At 41.7% G+C, this 17,966-nt stretch overlaps 1 protein-coding gene across 6 annotated transcripts in view; it reads left to right on the forward strand.

The window, feature by feature from the left end:
- Positions 1-17,966, forward strand: part of RARB (retinoic acid receptor beta) — a 320,810-nt gene that overhangs the window by 103,606 nt on the left and 199,238 nt on the right. Inside the window, exon 1 of one of the 6 annotated variants that reach the window (XM_084511756.1) lies at positions 9,980-10,159. The exons of 4 other annotated variants lie outside the window; for them this stretch is intronic. The gene's annotated coding sequence lies outside the window, so the exon portion shown is untranslated. Of the gene's footprint in view, positions 1-9,979; positions 10,160-10,211; positions 10,318-17,966 lie in introns of those variants that run through there. One more of the 6 variants, XM_084511757.1, reaches the window with a different exon arrangement.

Below are 17,966 nucleotides of genomic sequence, written 5' to 3' on the forward strand. Positions count from 1 at the left end.
CTTCACCGCCTCACCCCATCCTCAGCTCTAGGCACGTGTACGAGTCCATGAGCTGCTTACCACTCAGTGACTTAAAGTGGCTTTTACTGTTAGAAAACCTGCATTTCTGTCTCCTGGAAGTAATAACAAACCTGGAAATCCTTCGAAACCTAGTTTTCTAAGAATGGGAAGATCCTATTTCTAACCAGGTTGCGCTGTAATATACTTCATCTTAAATCTTGCCTGGCTTCTTGCCAGTGCACTCTCGAGGAGAAATTCTTCCTCACAGAAGGTAGTTGTTTGAAGTGCCTTGGAGATTTGTAACGTTAGAAGTAGCCAAGGTGAGGACGGATTAGTAGGCAGAGTGCAGGTGTGTGTTAAATGCAATTTATCACATGGATACCACCCCAAGGTATGTGGGTGGATGGATGGGTTGAGAGATGCCTACCTGAAGCTTTAACTTACTCAGTCAACACTTAATTCAGTAGATTTTCACAGTTTTCACTGCTTCTAGCAGCATTAGTGGGGTCATAGTTTCACACAGATTAGCTCTTCTTGAGTAGTTTTTCCATTGTGTTAGGTGCAGGCAAGTTTCTCTACAGAATCACTCAAGCGCAAATGCCTTTTCTTTCCTTCTGCTTTCTGCAACCACTGTACCTGTTGTGACCACTGAAAGGTTACCACTTGTCTCACACGAAATCATTGTGATTTCTCATACGGAATTTCAGAAAAGTGTGTACATCTTTGTGTTATGTGCACATGTTTATAGAAAAGACTTAAAATGTAAAAATCTTCATGTGTTGCCATCATCGTTTTCCAGCAGCACTGGAATATTAGGTTCTGACTTTACACGTTTATTAGTGTAGCTGTGGAGACTTTGGTGGTTTTATTTGTGATGAAATCCTTAAAACTGAGACTTGCATTTGTCCTTTTACTGTCTCCCAAGAATCTCTCTTTGCATTATTGTGAGAGACTTCAGGGCAATATGTATTCAGATGTGAGGAATAACAGCAATAGACTGCATTAGCAGATCCTTAAATATGAATTGAAAATACTTACAAAGTCTGGAGAAAAGTGACGGTGATTTTGAAATGAAGCTCTTTTTTTGGTCATCGATGGGTGAGAGTGGATTTGCTTAATGCCAACAGCAAAACTTCATTGTCTTTAGCTGGTCGGAGATTTTGCTGTGATTAGAGAGATGGGACATTTCCACTTTGATACCTGAAACCAGAAAAATAAAATGAAATCATGGTTTCTTTTCAGTTGCCATGTAGAATCTGCCTCTGTTTTTTTCCAAAGTTCATTTCATCCTTTACAGCTGAGCTGAAAAATCAAATACCAAATCCAATACGTTTGTGTTCCATGTGGAAAAGAAAGCTCGGAGCTGGAGTAGTTTCTAGCTCTGAATAAATAGAGCCTGCTTTTCAAACAAACCTATGCTGATTAATAATGCACTTCTGTATTGTGCCAAAGTAAATTTTGCATAAGGCCTATGAGAAAACACAAGAAACTTGGTGATGGAAAGAGCATTTTAATTTTGGTTAATGTGAACTTCCAATTTAGTGCATCGGGGCTATACTAAAACAACGGCTCTGCATCTGCCACTGGGTATGGGAACTGCTGCATTTTGCACAATTTTTGCTTGGTTCTTTTTTGCTTTTCCAAGAAAAAAATGAAGCCCAAGGCTTTGGATCTTTTTTTTCCTTCCCGAGCAACACATTGTTATTATAAAAAGGAAAAAGCCAAGCAGTGTTGAAGCCAGTAATGCAGGCTGTTGATGATACATAGTTGAAGAGCCTTTCTCCCAGTATCAGTGCTCTTCTTAAGCCAGACACAAAGCCCATGCAAGCAAATGGGCACAAGTTTGAGCTTCAGCATTATGGGGATGCTAAATTGTAATGGCCTCTGCTGGGAATTTACACTTCTGCTGCAATTCTGGACTTTGAGCAGAGTGTTATCATGGGCTTTGTGGAGCCCAGATTTTGTTTCCTTGAATGTAGGCATGCGTCCACTGTGCGACTGCAGCGGAAAGAAATGTGAGCTCAGATGAGTAAGATAGTGTGGTGACAGCACTGTGGTAGTAGTACGAAAAATGAGTACTTGGAAGCAGATGTATACGGTTAAAAATGAATACATTTGCACTTTGTGATTTTTCATGGTTGGCCCGAATGCAGAGCACTGCTGCAGCGTGAGGCGGGCCTGCCTTTTATCGCTGGCAGCCCTGGCCGCAGTGGAAGCGGGGGATCAGCTTGCAACTCTTTGTAAATCAGTTTGTCAAGCTTGACCATGTTTTGTATTTATTCAGGAATTATTGCGGTGTGACAAAAGGTGAAATTTTTGTCGTTGTGTGTAATCAGTTCATCTGTTGGCTGGTGGCTCGGGCCATGCAGAGGCGCAGTTAAGACATCACTTTCCTCTTAGCAGCTTGCATTAGCTTCACATCCAGCTGCTTTGCTTCAGCTCGTGCCCAGGTCTGCTGCGCTTGATCCAGTAAATCACGTTAATAAACAGCAATTTGTTAATGTGACGACGTACAGAAATATAACAGTACGTATAGGCTATGGTTTTTACATGGTAATGAGCTCTCCACTCAGTTCCTTATTGTGTAATTCTTCCCTATTGCCTTGCTTTGATGGAAGTGTTCAGTTCACAGCTTCTACCATGTGGAAGGTCCCCATGGAGACCGTGTGCTCTGTGCACCTCCCCTTCCTTTTTTTTTTTTTTTGTGGCTAATAAGATCCTAGGTGTTTATAGAAGCTTCTCTGAGACTTGTTGTAAAATATTCCGCTGGAATGAATACTTTGCTAGATTAACTAGCATAAAAAATAGTGATAGGTGATTTTTAGTTCATGGAAGAAGGGGAAGGGATGAGGGATATTTATGGTATCGTGAGGTTTAGCAGCATATATTCAAAGATATGGATGTTTTTTGCCTGGTGAGGATGCCATCTGTCCTGTTTACATTCTTCTTCCTGCCTAAAATTGCTTTCTTTTGTTGAAGAAGGCCGATGTACCTGCGTTATTGACTGGGGAGGTACCCAAGTGCTAAGTGTGCACTTTTTGTGAGAGGTGTTTGGTTCTGATTATATCCAGTTCAATCTGCTCTGTAACTCGGTCTCCTTTCCTATTTACTGTTGTATGCCTTTATTTATAAATATCCTTTTTTTGTACTCTTTTTGTATGCCTGGCTCATAAAATCACAGCCAGAAGTACAAGCTTTATGACTATAAAACAAGTCATGCCTACCTTGTAGACTGTGTCATCTGCTGTGATGTTGTATTCTGTGTGTTATCAATTTTACTGTAAGAAGAAAATTAGAGCATGCATTTTCCACATGAAGAAATCAAATGTAATCTAAATGCAAACCACAGGTTTTATTGCACAGTAATATTTGATAGCAGTGCTATTACTAATCCCAGCATGACAAGAAACACAGCATAGTTATGAAGTTCACAGCACTCATTTTTTAATGGTCTTCTTTTGGTTAGGAAAGCCACAAAACCAGGACTGATTTTGCCAGTTGTAGTCTCAGGCTTGCAGAAATGTTAGTGGTCTACTGTATGTTTTATGAATTATTCCAGGTATGTATGACAGGAATGAGTATCCATTATAATTTCCGTGAAAACATTACTGAGCAGTAAAATTAAAAAGAGATAAATACAGCGAATGACTTTATTATAAGTGCTTTTGCTTCTAATAGGATATTCCACTGGGAATTTTCCCTCCTCTTCTGCATTTAGGGTTTTTCACAGCCATAATCAGGGAAATGAAAGGCAAACTCTTACATTACAGTAGACTGCGTACGCCTCCCAGGTGGGAAGCACAGTGCCACTTGTCACATAGATTACACGAAACAATTAAGATGGCAGTGAATGAGCTCCTTTCAGTGCTCTTACTTAAATGTGTTACATTCGTGAAACAATGAGTGTTTTTAGTTCAGTTCAGCAGAAGTGCCAGAGCTGACTTCGTAATTCGGTGATAACCTAGGGGTATTAGGCAAGCGCGCTCTCTGGGAGTATTAGATACTGACTGATGCAGACCAGCTCAAAATATATTGCGCTTTCTTGAGATGTGTTATTTTTTTCCATGACAACTACTGAGCACTGAATAACCGAGGGTGCAGCCCATGAAGGCTGAGGTAGACTCAGCTGTGATTAGATCAGTTGCAATTAAGTGGCCAGTCGGTATGTTTTTGTACGTTTTCTGTTTCATGCTCAGAAGAACATTTGCTATGTGTATTTTTTTTTTCTTGTAATGTATTTTCTCTTCATCAGGATTGTATATACTTTACATAGTTACTGTCTGAGGATCTCAAGGCACAGAGCAGTAAGCCTGATGGTAATTGCTTCAGCTGGAGTTCGGGATTTCTTCACCCACAGCCTGTCCTTTAGGGCAGCAGACAGTTATCTAAGGAGAGAGCAGGCTGGGATGTGAAAGCTGATGTAAGTAGGACGTGCAGCTGCAGCTGCAAGGGGAATTCGGAGGCTGTGACTGCCAGAAGAGAAATTTGGTTAAAGCCCTGGGGATGATGCTTGTTTTCAGATAATAAATAGTATTGAGTATTAGTCCTCACAAGTTATTAGGAGCTCATGGTGTCCCAAAGTCAGGACTGCTGTCCTGCCTGATACCTCTTCAGATCAATATTTATGTGGAGTGTGACGTGTTGTATCATTGATACCACTGTTTCCATTGGTAAAATCTCCTCATAGACCTGTCTTTTTGAAGGATGGATCTAAACCAACTATATCAGATACATCAGACCAGGAGCATAGCAGCACTGCTGTGCAAGCAGGCTCTGCTCAGGGGCATAGGGTCTTAAAGCTGCTGTTTAGGTAGGCAGAGGGTAACCAAAAGCGGGAGAGGAAAAGGGAACAGAGTTTAATGGGAGAAGTGAGGAGCTTGCCGTCATATGAGTCTTTAAATTTATGTATGTAGAGAACTGAATTAATCCAGTTCTGGGGAAAGATGTGTGCCCATTTTTATGGTCGAACTCCAAACTCCGTGATCGTAGTGGCCTTTCGCCCTACTGTGTATAAGAAACGTTGGCTATCCCATGTTTAGTGCCCTTCTATCTAGCTAGGGTCTCCTTGCCTTTTCATTAATCTGTTACTGTCTGGGCTCCCAGTGCTGTTCTTGTTAAAGGGATATTAGCAAGATACCTGGAAGGAATTGGCTTGCTTAAATGATATACACTGTAACTTAAGATAAAATAAATCAAATTCAAAAGTAATATCACTGGTACTTACGTACATGCTACTTTGTGTTTGATCATATCTGTTTGATTCGGTGTTATTTACTACTAGCGATAATGTTTTGTCTGCTTTATCTACTTTGCTCTGCCAGTAGTTTTGCCTCTGTCCATATTCAGTTGTCTCAATTAATAATGCTTTTAGTTCATTGATTTTATTTTCCATCTGGCTGAATTTGAGCTGGCCAACTTTGTGCAGTTTGCCTAAGCCTTACTTGCAGATACTCAGTTGTTCCTTTCTTTTTGTGAGAGGCAGCTAAGAAATTTTAATTACCTCTCATGACAGCGTCCCATTAGAAGACGGAGAGAGTTTTGAGAGTTAAGTTCTATCCATTCCATTAAAACCCTTTCTATTTCCTAAGGAGATCTTCATTCTTAAGTAGTCTGTGGTTCTGTCTTGCTCTTTTGGATGCTGGGTTTTTATGTTTCTTTGTTTTGTTTTGTTTTGTTTGTTTTTCTAGCTCACAGTATTAGCTTTCCATATTAAACCAGAGAAAACTAACACCTCGTGTGCATGCATATGAGTGTCTGGTGTGATGGGTGTGAACTACACCAAAGATTTTAGGCTTTCCGTGGATGGTATTGTTTTGCTCCTGGAAATTTGGAATTTTTGAAACACTCTATAAGAGGCTGCTGAAAATGCTATTTTAGATTTCATCAGGTAGATCACCTCCTCCAGTGAACCTCTGAGTTACTCTTCAGTAGTGGCATCCTCTTTAACCTACTAGTTCCCCTAAATGTGCTCTCAGTTTGAGAAGTCAGCTGACTGTGCAGCTTGATTTGCACATTCCTGTGCACATTTTTATTGGCACGTACTAAAATGTATTCCCCGCACGTAGTCCTTCTGCTGGTAAGTGACTGTGGGAGCAGGTCCCTAGTTCCCAAGAAAGCAAGGTAACGTGTACACACTTACCAGTTATGCTAAATTTGAATATGATTTATTTTATCCAGCATTACAGTGAATGTTGTGCAATTACCTCAAAGCATACTTTCAGAGCCATCATCTCTTTCCCAGACCACAGGGAGAACAACCCGTGCTTTGACTTTTTTCAGCTGTCTTCTCCACTTCTGCCACCTTCAATGACAATTTTGCCTACTCCAGCATTTGTCGTCTTTTTTTTTTTTTCTTTTCTTTTTGTTTTCTTTTACAATTCTTTGTATTCTGGATCTCCTGGGTTAAAGAGAGAAGAGTGAATGAATGGAGTAGTAGGTAATGTAATAATATCAACTTTTATTTCATTTCATGATTAACATTTTGAAGATAAGTTCAGCGGGCAGCGATTATAATCAACTGAGGATGTCCAGAATACAAGAGAAAGCAATGCTTGATTATAGCACTTTACAGTTTTACAGTTAAAGATAGGAAAAAACACAAATAGTCCCTTTGGGAAATGAAATATAATGGAAGTGTGGTTATTAAAAACTAGATATAATGTACACTAGTTATTACCTATTACTGTAAATCACCGTGAGATGCAGGAAACATATCAGATAGATAAAACAGCCCTCTCGGAATATGTTGCCTTATTTTTCAGTGGATTTTTTTTTTCTTAGGCACTGAATTGATTTGGGGTGTGGAATTCATTTAGGAGCATGTACATTGAAATGAAGTTGTTATCTGTACTAAACTGTAAGTCATGTTTCCCAATACCCCCAGGAAAACTGCTTAAAGGGGCAATCGCATGGACCAAATACTAATAGATATTAGTTAACGATGTTGCCAGCCTTCAGTTTTTCACTTATCTTCAAATGGAAGTGCACGTTGATCTCCATTTCACAAATGGAAAAATTGAGTCATACGGAGTTCAAATGACTTTCCCGAAGTCATCAGCAAATCACTGTCAGATGTGAAGATAGAGTCCAGCAGCCCTCTCCCCATGCCCTGTGTGGCTGTGTACCCCTCTGCACTGTGTAACTGAGTCGTTTTCATTTATTAATGCTGTTATGCTCATTTCACATAGAGGCAAACAGCTTTACAACTTTCTACGTCATTGAAAACCTTGATGGTGGTCCTGCCACCCTGATCACTCAGGGGTCTTGTGGTTCTGATGTCATTTCCATCGTCATGGGCAGAAGAACTAGGTCGGGTACATATTAAGCATATAAGGTAGGGTCACATCTGTACCATCTTGTCTTCCGTCATCCTAAGGATTCCCTTAAAGAATTCTTGCAAGCTACAAAATGACGTTTATGCTGTGGGTTGGAGAGAGCGAGGCTAGCCTAGGCAGGACATCCAGCTTCAGCCAGTGACTTGACATAAATCTGTTGTGATTCTGGGTATGCAGTGACGCTAACAGATTGAGTATTATGAGGTAGGCTCTTTGATCTGATAAATAAATACAGATTAATTAGATTAATTAAACAGAAGATAATTACAGTTGAGGAAAGGTCAAGAAGAAAATTTTGGCAGTCGTGACAACAGCAACAACATTTTTGCAGTCTTACTAGCTGGAGAGGGAAGATTTTGTGAACAACAATGCACCAAGAAGGAAAACTGAAGTACAGCTGTGGTGGGTTAGCCTGGTCAAACAGCCAAATGCCCACCCTGCTGCTCGCTCACTCCCCTCTCCTGTGAGACAGGGAAAAACAGGAAGGAAGGCAAGAAGTCTCACAGATTGAAATAATAATAGTTTAACAGGGAAAGCTGTCCGTGCTGTGGACACCACAAGTGTCCCCCATGTTGCTTTTGGTACAGCAACTGAAAGAGGGTCTACAGCTCTAGGGGAGTTGAAAAAGTATTTTACTTCGTTAGAGTATTTAAAAAAAATGTTGTAAGGAGCTAAGAGCAGCAGGCTAACGAGAGCCATTCATAAAACTGAAATGATGCAGAGAGCACTGGATAAATTAGACATTAACAAATTGCCAGACACTCTAGGAGTCTCTGGGAGTTGAATAAGAAAATGGCAACGGTAGGGTCTCTCTGAAATGCCATGTACTGTAATGGAAAAAGAACTGTGGGTGGTTGGGCAGAGATTAGGTACAGAGTGCTGGGTTTTGTGTTGAATGAGGAAGTACTCATTTCTAAGAAGACGAGCAAGGTGAAATTGGTAGACATTTTTAATTAGTTTATGTTCCAGTGAGGTTTTTGTTTGTTTTTAATGAATATCTTATTCATGATGTGGGTATAGAAAAGCCATTGTTTGGGCAGCTAGCAAGAGAAGTCAGTGGAAAAAACCTATTACTTATTTCTAGGCACTTACTTAATTAAAATACAAAACAGGCAATATGGTCTCTGGATTTATTTTTCCCATGTAGTCATTTATAAGCAATAAGCTGAAATCGCAGAACAGAAAAATATATTTGCACCTTCTTTTCTTGACCTTTGAGCTTCTTCCTTTTCTCTGAGATGGAAGGAAATCAAGCCCAACTTCATGATGTTATGAGCCATGTGTCTGCCTAACCCCAGCTGGAAGCACCTCCCTCCAGTTGTCCTTACATTTCAGTTGGAATAATAAGCCTTGAAGTTTATTATCTTGCCAGTGTTTCTTCTCAAGTCCCATTGAGGTGAGATGCAGGATTAGTTTCCCCTTCTGTGGTAGGCGTAGTCACCATCTTCCTCACTAACACCTAAGAAACTCGGGGCTTTTCGCTGGTCATTCTGAAATGCATTGCTGTTCTTATATAGAGAACCCATAGATTGTAACCTTCCTACCTCAGTTTCTCTAGGTCAAACAGTTTTTCCTGCTGTATAACCCTACGAGTTGTGTTCTCATTGTGCTTGGTGTCGCCAATTCTTTCCTGTGCTGTGCTGCTTGGTGAGGCTGACTTCCAACTTCCAGTTGCCAGCAGTATGCGAGCCTCTAGTAGATGACATTTTACGAGGGTAAGAAAGGAGCTGCCTGAAGGATTGTGTAGTCAATAGCTGGGGTTTTTCTCCCCCGAATCCTGGAAGCTATTACGTGCAAGCGGAGCATAGCCATCCAGTAAGAACTGGTCTCTAAGTGTGGAAAATTTATGGTTGCGAACTGTGTATATAATTTTTATTTCAGTTTTTCTTAGGATTCCTTTCATGAACTCTCATAATGGAGGCTGCAGTTGTAGGGATTACTTCACTTGGTGTTTATAGCCCCGGCTCATACCAGCTGCTTGGTACCAGAAGGGAGGTTACAGCAGGAGCGGGTGGGTCAGCACTGGCCCTCCCTTCCTAGTGCCCCCTCCTGCCCCCAGCCCCACAGCACAGCACTCCAGACACACTCACCTTTTAAAAGCAATAAAACCATTGATAGTTGCTCTATTAGGGCTCTAAATGTTAATTGCGTAATTAATGGATTCAAATAAAGTTTTGTTGGTTGGTAGGCTTAAAATAAATATTAAATCAACAATTACATTTTAAAATAAATACTTTTTTTTAAACCCACAACCATGTTTGCCACAGGAAAATGTAAAGTATTTCCATCCTGTAAACAAAGCATAAAACATTCAGACTTTCTTCAAGTTGTTGTGACCTGTATTTATAACAGAAAAACGCCAGGCTTCTTCTAAAGTCTGACTAAAGGCTGTTCCTGGCTGAAAACTGCCTAAGTGGATTTGTATAAAACTCAGTTCTCATGTGTACAATTAATTAAAATGCAGTGCAACTGTGACTAGTCTGCAGAGGAACACTTGGGACGCTTGTGAGCAAATGGCTGTGATTTAAGCCAAGGCTGAAGTGATGGATTCTTCATATCCGGGGAAGCGAACTCTCTCTTGCAAAACAGCATGTCTTTTGAGGATGTATATAAGTTCGTTCAAATCCATCTTGGAGGACTGGGTGCTATTTCTCAGCTGTGGACAGCTGAGCTTATTGCAGCCAGGTGCTGTGGGTTAGCTCTGCGCTCTCACGCAGGTGAGGTGGGACTGACGAGGTGGTTAACCCTTCTGCCAGAGCCGTGGGACCTGGGGCACTCTCTGAAGGCAAGTGGCCAGCCCACCACAGGAGATGTTCCCCAAAAAGGTGGGTTTCACAGGCAGTATTTCCATGTACGCAGAGGGGCTTGAGGCAGGCACCGGTGAAGTAACGTGAAGCCAGATGAGCTTGTTACACATCTGCTGAGCTGTCTCCAGGACAGATTTTTGGCTGTGCCTACTGTGGGACCTGTGGTATGGCTGCAGGTGAGTTTTCAGAGGTCTGCCCAAGCCTCTGCTGTGGGTAGAGGCTGGGGGAGAGCAGCCCCCAGCTCTTTAGGGCTGCTGAGCCCTGCGGGCAGGCGCTGAAAGCTGGGATGGGGTCTCCTCTGCAGGCCCTGCTGGGCTAGGCCCGTTGGGGCCGCTCTCTGCGACCATGGGCTGCTGCTCTGAGCGTGGATCGTGCTGGGGCTCCCACCCCTGCTCAGCCACAGCCATCTATTGCAGCATTTCTACCGGGCTTCCCTACTCTGTATTAACCTCATTCTGCCAAGGGAAAGGTGGGAGTTGCCCACGTTACGAGCAGAAGGATGTGCCGAAGTTGTTACTCAGTCACAGCTACGTTTGGTTGTCAGCCGCTGCCGTGATCCTGTGGCTGCCTGTTTGTTTTAATATCCGTATGCTAATTGCTGTAAAAGAGTTGCTATTAATAGAGGAGACCACATTAAACGGTCACGGAAGGGTGAGCGTCTTTAAAAGCTGTGTCGAAAGTAAATACACAACTTTCAGAAGTTACTCTTCCTGAACTGTTGCCATGAACAGAGGAGCACACATTGCTGTCTCTCTGTAACATTTGAAGTGTAATTTTGGGTATTGGTTTCCATTAATGAGCTTTTGTATTCCCTCTGCTAACTTAATGTGTGTATTTCTCTATCCTTTTCATCCTAAAACAAAGCTTGTAGTGGGGAATATGCTGCTTTTACTGTTAGCTGCTGGAAAGTTGCTGTTCAGAAAACTTGCAGGGTTTGTTGGTTGCTATTGGTTTTCTTTTTTAAAAAAAAAAAAATTCTTTTAATTTTGTTTTTGGCTTTGTACTCCTCTGCTGTATTTTGCTTTATTATAAGAAAATTTATGGGAAAAGTTACCTTATTGTTCATTGGAACACCTGATGTGTGCTCATGTTGTAAGCTCTGCTTTCAGCACAGTTGCTGGAAGGATGAGGTGGTTAATGTGTAACGAAGAGGCCCTTTGTTTAAAATGCTAATTAGCCTTTGAAATGGAGTAGGCTTTAATCAAAACAGAAATCTTCCCAAAGTTTCGGATGAGTTTACAACTTCCCCAAAGCCCATTTGACGACTTCCCATTTTACTTTCCCTGTCACCTCCTCCCATCTCCTGGTGCTCTGGCCCTCAGAGCCATCCGGCCTGTGCAGCGCCGCAGTGCTCAGCACGAACCAAGGAGGACAAAAACCCTGTTTCCCTTCTCTCACAGGTCAATACTGAAAGTCTGAGGTGTGTACTGAAATTGAGAGGCACTCTTCTACATACTGATGTGCCTTTTTTTTTTTTTTTTTTTCCTCGTGAAGAAAGGAGGTCTATAAGAAAACTCAACAATGTGCTTACTGTTCTGTCAGAAACTGCCTGACTACATCTTGTTTTACTTGGCCATTGCCAAATGGCAGTTTCATTTAAGTTTTGGATGTTTGGCAGATATTTTATCTTTGTCAATCTTCACTTTTAACATTTGTTTAGATTACTTGTCACAACACTTTTCATTTTTTTCATACTCTTAAGGTTTCAGTTGGCTAGCTGTTACTCTGAAGTGGAAGGTGTTTCTGGCATTTCTGAACTTGCTTCTTACAGGTTGTCCCTTTTTGAGTCAGTGTAGTGCATTGATTTATACTTTCTTTTCACATGTTTCCTTTGCCAATAGAATGTAATACTGCTGTTTTGAGGCCTTGACTCTATTGATGGTGGCATAAACACATAAATCCTGTGAATAATAAAAGGATTATGGTGACATTTGTAAAAACCTGAATGCATCCATTTTGCTCCTCTTGCCTAGTACGTAAGACAAGATCACGCTGCCTGCCTAACAAGGGTTTTGAGATCTTTCCTCGCCATTCTGTCTGAGAGGTGATAGTCACCAATGCTTATCTGAGCCATCAGTCCTGGAAAGCACCAGGAGACCTGGGCTGAGGGTTCCTTGCACAGTGTTTTGTCAGGTGCTGTCAGCTCTGTGGTTATCTCTTTAGTATTTGTGCAGGGCAGATCACATGCGGATGCGAGCTGGTCCTTTGATACAGACCTGATTCCAATTCTTGTCTGCCTCTGCAATGTCATCTTTACACTGAAGTTATTTGTAAGGAATTGCAGTAGGGGAAGAGGGGAATACTTCTAAGGCTTCCAGATTCTTTATCAATTATTTCTGTTCATGTAGTTCCTCCTTCAGCTCAAATCTCAAGCAATGACCAGTTCTTACAGTTTCTGCTGTGCCTTTTGACTCTCTATAAATGAATCCAAATGGAAGAAAGTAACATTAAATGAAATTGGGGAAACTTGAGGTCTGATATTCACAACGTCCTCTTCAAATTCCTGGAATGTTCTGTCACAAGTGATTTCAGAAGGATGATTTGCTCACACTAGTCTTATTTGCAGGAATAATGTTTGGAGGATTGCCATCATCCAAATCTATGAATTGACACACTTCTCAGAAAAGTTTTGAAATTTGGAGTTTCTATTTTGACTTTCAAATGCTTTGCTTTGAAAAAAGGCAGTTTACTAAAAGCAATATGATTGCTGAGATAATTTAGCCTAATCCTTGCCCGTGCTCTTCTCATTTCCATGCTTGAGTTGACTTGCAAATCAAGACATATGGACATAAAATGCGTGAATAAATTAACAAAAATTGCAAGCATTCAGCTTTCTCCAAAATTGTGGAGGCAGCCCACAGGCTTTAGCCAACGTGGGTGAATCACGAGGTAACAAAGCCAAGCAGGGGTCGGACAACGGGGCGGGCTGCCTGCCCGCCTGGAGCTGCCCCATTAGTGGCTTCCTGCAGACCAGGAGAGGATGGCAAGCAGACTGGTAATGGCTTGGTGTTTACAGAGCACAGGTGTTTGCATGCAGATGTGGATAGTTTTGGGGCAGATTAGGGCCGTGCTATTCCTCTTGTGCCTTCATTTGTAAACTGGCACGGTGTTTGTCTGGGGAGCTAATGGAATTCTCTTTGTAGTGTTTATCTGTCAGTTGCTGTTATTAATTGATGCAATTGTTGCTTTGCTAATATTTACCTATGGTTTTAGCGTGGAAGTGACCACATAGATAACTCTACTGCAATCGCAGAAGAAAGTCAATGCCTTAATTAGAGAAATGACTTGCTACTCTTGACTTGTTATTCAAGAATTGATTTTTCTTTTTCCTGTCCTGAAAAGTATTTGCCCTGAAATCTAAGGAAGTGGTTAAATAGATGGGTAACGTTTGAAGAAGTGTATACTAGCAATTAAAATAGACAAGTAAATTTGACGGAGAAACTAATGCTTGTCCTGAAGGAAACCAAACACAATTTGGGGGAGAGGGAGGAAGAGGGAATTTGGAGGCACTTCTGCCTTCTCAAAGCCTCTCTCCTGCTTCTGAAGAGTGACTGCAGAATACTGCATTGAGGAAAAACCAAGAACCAGAGACTTCTGAAGAAAATGAATACCCTAAACTTCTCTTTTACTGTGCTACCCTAGATACTGTAGATACAAAGAATCATCCAGGGGAAATGGGAATTATTTAAAAACACAGTAGGAATATTATCTTAAGCGCTGCGTTGGTGATGTTGAAACTCAGCGCCTCTGAATTCTGCTAGGGCTAACAATTTTAAAGATTAAAAACATATGGAATGCAGATACAGAAGATATCCACAATGCTTGAGTATTATTTATATTATTTGGTCTAGCAAAAACAAACAAAAAGCCCAGGGAAAAAATCTCTTGTTACAGGGCATAAGCCATCCAGTAGATGATGGGAGTTGGAAAGAAGTTTTATGGGAAAGTTTTTCTGTAATTGCTCTCCTAGAGATTTCTTCATCCTTTCCCCGAAGTATCTGATGCTGGCTGCTGTCAAATGAGAGGTTACTGAACTAAATGGACTATTAATCTGACCTAGTACAGCAATTCCTGTGCTCCTATGTTTACAAGTGGGCTTTGTCTGCTTAGGGTTGTCTCTCTGGAATAAACCATCCATTGGAGGCTAAGGAAAGGAAATTGTCCAGAAGCTTTTATGCTGTTGCTATGTAATTTTGCATGTTGTTTTGAAAAAGTCTATCCTTGATTATTTTTTCCCCTTTTATGCGTATGCATGTTTTAAATTATAAAATTTAGTTTCCTGTTTAAGGGTTTTGCTACTCAGTAATATTCAGGACCATCGAGTAACGTAATTACTTGCTCCCTCGATTGTTCCAAGCATGTCATTCTAATAACCTTGGTGGGGTGGTGTAAGGCTGAATGATGAGGAGTTCTCTTCAGATTGGGCGTCTTCATCACCGCTTGCCAGACCTTCCAGCAATTCTGTCGTTTCTTTAAAAATGGAGATAATCTCTTAAAGGGAGGTACGTTAATGTTGTTTGGTGTTGGCTATGGTCCAGTGAACCCAACTTTCTACCTTGATGCATTTCTGGTAGAGGGTTTTCTCTTTTGCTTGCCCCAAAGAGGTTTGGTGAGTAGCTTACAGTGAGGTATGTCCAGTGGAGTTGTAATGTCAAGGGATTGCGTTCATGGAGTTGCTGTGTAAATCTTAAATTGGATTTCCTTATTTTTCTAAGGCTTAGCAGTGGATGAGGCAGTCAAGCTCTTTAATTCAGATCTTTTTAGCACGTCAGACAATCTTGCTTCATGTAGATAACTTTCAGTTCTCTTTACTGCTTTAAGAGGTACATTAGAGACACGGGATTACAAGTGCTCTTTGTTTCACCCAGAAAAATGTGAACTTCATATAGGGAGAATGTGTTTCATTTCCTTACCATGTGTCAACAACTGAATCCTGAACCTGTGTATATCAGATGCAGAGCTGCTTTTGGAGGATTATCACTAAATCAAATGCTAGACTGGAATTTAAGCTCTTGCTGTAGCGTTTCTCAAATTTTCTTGTTATTCTACTTTTAGGCCATTTGGTCTTTGATGCTTAGATCTGACATTAAGAGGTTGTATTTTTTACTTCCTCTTTGTACGGAAAATAAGTATTTCTTCATTGCAAAACCCTTATGCTCTGGTGATGAAGGCAATACTTTTAAGGCCCATCATTACTGTGCAAACACATGCAGAAAAAGAAATCGTCTTAGCTGACACATGGTATCGTAGCCATATTACTGTAGCCATAAAACGTGTTAAAAGGAGGAGATCCTATGGTTTTCTTTAGCATGTAGCCTCCAATTATTATTTTAGGAGCATCTCTCTTCTTTTGGTTAATAAACGTTAAAAGTTAAAGCACGTGTCTTTTGGCAAAAAAAAGGGTCAGAGTGGTTACATGAATGTGAGACCTAGCCCACTTCATAAACGTGGCGATTCCTACAAAGGGATGATTTAGAGGGTGCTGTTTCTCAAGCTTCCTCAGTCTCTCTTCTATCTCTTGGTGTATTAGAGCTCTACATCATTTTTCTTGGAACGCGCCTTTCATGTGTCATTCAGTCAGGTACGTTGCTTGTAATACCTCCTTGAATTTTTTAGTATTCTAGACAATTCAGTTGCTTTTCATTTTAAGTAATTATTTTAACTAGAGCGTTGTCACTGTGAATCTTTGATGGTATGCATGAGCTTTGCATTTATGAAGGGAGAGTCTTCATATCGGTCATCACATTAAACGACAGGGACTGTATCTGGTAGTTTCGTTCTTCCTTGCACTTCTGCTCCCTTCTCTTCTCCCTCACAAACTTGGATAAGTGTTGCAGAGCAACCCCTGTTTTTGCCCAGTCACAGACTTCAAGTTGGAAAACAGAAAACTTTATCGTTGGATCCGTATGGGCAAAATATCTTCAAGAACCACAAGTTATATAAAGGGAGTGGGCTGCTCTTACAGACCTCACTTACCTTGAGAGATTATTTCCACTAGTTGGCCTCTTTATTGTGTTCCATTGCTTATGCGTCATTTTGAGGACACTTAAATTGTTTGTTTGTTTGTTTTTTCTGCTTGCATCTGATTCACTTTGGCATATGGTATTCTGTGAGACCAGATACAATGGACAACTGAGACGCAGTTGTCACAGACGATGCTAGCTGGGAAGAGGATGCAGTCAGTGCAATAGTGGACATGCTGAGGGGTGTGCTTGAACCAACATCTACCTTCAGCCATCATTTCTGACTGGAGTACAGTGCTTAGTGATTTGTTATAATCACAAAAGCCACAAGAGGATTTTGAAAGGCTTTGTCTTACTCACAAAGACTCTTTTTCTGTGGTTAGGGAGTAATTAATTTGCTCACCCAGTGTATGCAGCTGTTGTAGAAACCTCAGGTGCTCTTAGGAGAGTGCTTCCCATTGGGACTTGTCTGCTTTGGCATTCCCAGCTCAAAGATAGGCTCTGCTTGGCCACTGGTATTTGCGTGGTTATCTGATTGCCTCTTATCAGCCTTGGGCATCCAGCTAGGCTTCCTGGTGTCCAGCTCCTCAGACTCTTTTGTGTCCTTTGCAGCACGTTGGGCTGCTAGATCCAGACTTGTGAAGTGCTGCTGTCCTCAAAATCTTCCCAGGAGAGCTTTCATAAGGTCGTTCGGGCAGAAAGCTACTGCAGTGGAGGAGAGCGATGACCAGGAAGCCTGCAAAGGTGGTGTGGGAAGTGTGGCTGTCCTGGTGGCTGGCTCTGGGTGGGGAGAGCAGCCCGAGGTCTGCAGGAGGGTAAAAGTCAGCATTGTACATTAGAGGCAGGCTCACAGTGGGGTAAGCATATAGGAGGGATGGGCTGCTGCAGCTGAGGTGATGCTATCAGTGATTGAGTTTACCTCTGACAGCAATTCGAGGTGTGCAACTCCACACCACTCTATTCCCAGTGAATTTATGGAGCAAATTCCTTAACGCAGAATGCAAAGGACTCAATGATTTAAACTTGTCCGACTCGCTTGGTGCTTTCAGCAGAAGCTGGATCTCTGTGGGGACAGTTTCCATTGCCATTGACCTTTCCATTGCCATTCCTTGACAGCAGTAGTTGTGTTTTGTACAGTGCCTGCTGTGCTGGGGCCTTTTGGGCTGTGGCTGTGTCCCACGGCGACACTGCTGTAAGAGTCCTTGGGGTTCAGGCACTGAAGCACCACTCACCAGGCTCACAGGAGGAACAGCCCCTGTTTCAGCTTTGGGTGTTCTGGGAGATGCATTTCCTCCTGCCTAGACCTACTTGTGGGGACCAGCAACTCTGTTCAGGGAGAGAGTAAGGGCCACAATTTAGATCCCTTAAATATGAGGTGAGAAACCTGGCTGCCTGCTGGCCCCTTGGGAAGCAAGCTGGGAGCGGGGACTGGCAGCTTCAGGTCTGCTTCTGTCCTTTAGACCTAAAATCCGAGTTATCTTTCGTTGGTTAAGAAATGTAGTGAGATTTGGGCCTATGCCTTGCTTCAGCTGTGGTATCTCATGGCATAATTATGCAGTTGCTCGCTTATTTTCTTGAATGCTTTCAAAATTAATCATTTTAATGAATTAATCTTTCAGCTTCGCTGGCTAAATAATGATCGAAGTGTGTTCAGCGGGTAAAGGCTGCCCTGTTCAGTTTGATCTGGGTTGAGGTTACACTGGTTATGGCTAAATGGCTTTAAAACAACAGTAGGTTTGGGCAGATCCGAATTTCACGTGGTGGCACATTGCCCTTCTCCTTTCCTGAGAGTGTGCGTGTGACTTCTTCCTCTGCAGTAAATGTGACAAAACTCGGGCTAGTTTACTTGTGGAAATGGGGGA

This window comes from Aythya ferina (genome assembly GCF_964211825.1).
Source record: "Aythya ferina genome assembly, chromosome: 2".
Classification (NCBI taxonomy): domain Eukaryota; kingdom Metazoa; phylum Chordata; class Aves; order Anseriformes; family Anatidae; genus Aythya; species Aythya ferina.